Source organism: Amphimedon queenslandica, unplaced genomic scaffold (genome assembly GCF_000090795.2).
Source record: "Amphimedon queenslandica unplaced genomic scaffold, v1.1 AMPQUscaffold_13059, whole genome shotgun sequence".
In the NCBI taxonomy this organism is placed as follows: Eukaryota; Metazoa; Porifera; class Demospongiae; order Haplosclerida; family Niphatidae; genus Amphimedon; species Amphimedon queenslandica.
In genome coordinates this window covers 46,817-49,979 of record NW_003546705.1, presented here as the reverse complement: position 1 = coordinate 49,979, position 3,163 = coordinate 46,817, and the positions used below count along the sequence as shown (strand labels likewise).

The 3,163-nt window shown below is 33.1% G+C and overlaps 1 protein-coding gene across 1 annotated transcript in view; it reads right to left on the bottom strand.

Annotated features, from left to right (window-relative positions):
- LOC105314210 (adhesion G-protein coupled receptor G6-like) overlaps window positions 1–3,163 on the bottom strand; it is an 8,454-nt gene that overhangs the window by 2,926 nt on the left and 2,365 nt on the right. The window lies entirely within an intron of this gene.

The window sequence follows — 3,163 nt, the reverse complement described above, 5'->3', positions numbered from 1 at the left end:
AGATAATGATGAAGATGAAGATAATGAGGAAGACAAAGTCAAAGGTAAGCAACATTTTGAAGAATTGGAGCAAATTGGTCCATTTAATCCACAATGTTTGGTTGAGGTTGACACATGAATTCCACCACTTTTATCAAATGTAATCAGAGTACTTGATAGATCTAGTCCTCTTGAAATTCTACATAGACCAACTGAGATAGGATTAGCATTTTGAATTGTCACAGAACCAATTTTTGTAGAACAAAAACTATTACTATGGATACACTCAATCCAATGAAAGTACAAGGTTATTGGATGAGCAATACTAACTTTAGTGCTGATATGTGTTATTTTAGTTTTAGGACCTATATGATGATATAAAATAAAACAGAATAATTTAGCTCTTATTATACTTTACTCTAATAGTCACTGCCATATCATACAGTGAGTCATATGATATAAAGGCTCCTATACACCAGGCAATCTGTGGTTACTTTGATCTTCAGACAACACTGTTGCCTAGAATAGAAACATGTTCTATTCTAGGCAACACATTGCTTACAACATCAAAGTAACCACAGATTGCCTGCAATAGAATTGCCTGGTGTATAGTGGCCTTAACATACTGTAGTAAGTCATTAAGTAGTCAAAGTTTCCTCCAACTGTTTTCACCCATAGAGTTCCAATAGGAGCCCCAGCAATACAGTTTGTCGAAAGCTCAAACTGCAATGTAGCAATGTCTGAGCTACCACCAGCAAAAAGAAGAGAGAAAAGCAGTAAAAGTAACAGCATTGTTACTGGTTAATCCAAGACAGGAAATGGAAGTACCAAGTGCATGCAGCAAGCGCCTCGTGATTTGTAGATGTAGTGCAGAGGATGTAGGATTTATAGCAGAGTATACAGGAAATGATAATGATAAATCTGTTAATTATGAATATCATTATTATTATTATTATAAATCTGTTAATTATAATATCACTACAATTCTACTGAAAGTTGTCACTAATTATTTACTTATTAAGTTAACACAATCAGCTGATGTAAGATGTATAATGATATCAATGCAAGAGTGACAATTGTCCTAAAACTAAAATTGAGAAATTTAAATAATACTCTATTTCTATCATGTGATGTCACAGAACTCGTAAACATTCATTAACTGTTTGTGTATATATGTTGCATAATAATCAGTGTTTGGGTCCCAACACGAGGCATAAAAACTGATAATACTCTGGACAGACATTTAAACTATAATAAGTTAGTTATACAGACTTACTGTTCCTAATCAGTTACAGTGACAGACTGACAGTTTGACAGAAAATATAGTATATATTGCACAATATAGGTGTTAACAAGATGACAAGGGCATGCTACAGCAAGTTATACACACCTGACTTAATAATCTAGTGTAATAGGCACTATGGCACTAGATTATTAACTGCAGTATATGAGAATAGTAGAGGAACTTGAAATGCAAGTAAAGTGTAAATTGCACATTAGGTGTTAAACCAATTACAGAGATATGCTACAACCAACTCATTCCATGCCTGGGTATGTCATTTTAGGTTTTTACAATGTATAATGAATGATGGTGTACATATACATACAAGCATGCAGGAAAAACTGAGGATTCATTGAGTAGAAGAGGATCAAGCATTGTTAATGATTTACATAAGGACATCTTTACATGTACATCATATGTACAGTATGCTCATACACATGCACACCACATCAGGAGTGGGTAGTAAATGACTTTTTTTGATATGAAATCTATAGAAAAAGATTTGAGTGAATTATATAGTACAGCATCAGGGTTTTGCAGAGTGCTCACATGCAGTTTTTTCATCAGTTAATTGTCAAGTTGTTCCAAAGTTATTTTTTATTTTTATGATGCTGAGATCCCAAGCTCCTAGCATTTCAAATCTGAAATCTCCCATCACTGAGTAATGCAATTGAATTGTCAGTTAATGAGGGAAATTGTTTTACTAACAAATACTAAACTGCCTATTATATCAAGCTAATGACTACAAAAAATGTTTCAGCTTATAGTGAAGCATCTTTCATCTCCTCTTTATTTATATCATTGAGGTCTCGAGATACATCATTTGAAATATTATCCTCATCTTTTGACTTGCTCTTGGTACATTGTCTAGACTTGTAGTCACTGTGAATAGTAGCCCTAGGGAAACACTGAACAAAACAAACCTTCCAAAATTTCCTATTTTCCTTGTTGAGCAAAACAAAAAATATAAAAATAAACAAGCCTTGAAATGCATTACAAAATGCAAATATAAACTGGACTGTATAAGATACACTAGGCTCAGATATCAAAGTGAAGGCAGCAGATGTCCACGTTAAACCAAAGAGGATCATGATACTAGTGAAAGACAGTAATATCTTTAGTACTTCTGATACAGAGAGAGAGGAATTACTCATCCGCTTCTTTTTATCAATGACAATTTTAAGAGTAATTCGAATGACAAGTATGAACACAATTGTATTAATGATGATGATGAGGAAAATGGGTAACAAGAATGCTGCTAATAATGGTATTGTTTTACCAATGAAACAACTATATTGGGAATAATTAACTGTCATAATAAATTAAGATTATTCAGCACTCACAATTCTGAATTTTTTGTAATTGTAATGTAGTAGCCATTATCAACTGCCAATAAGATCACAACTGGAACAACAGGTATAGCTAAATATAAAGTATTATTATTGTATCCATTACTATCATTACTTACTCCAACAAACAATAGACACTATTAATATATATCGCCAAGTTATATTTGTAAACACAATTATAATTTTTTGGAACATCAGCACAGCTTCTGCTCCCATCCACATCCAGAAAACAAGAGTGAAGTAATGTATAAGAGTTCCTATGCTTATACAAAGTGGCCTCACTGATGTTCTACTAATTCCAGTCACAAATATAATCAGCACAAAGCACAATGAGAGACATAGCTGAATGTGAAACTTGCTGGAATCTTTCTTTCTTAATTTTCTATTGTTAAAGATACCTTTAAATATCAATTAGGACTGACATGTACACATACTTGAATACCAGCAATGTTAGGATTGTTAAGATCAGTCCAACCAATGAAAGACACACTCCAACATAAGAGATCACTTCCAATCCAACTCTAACACCAAATGGAGGAGGAGAAGTATCATT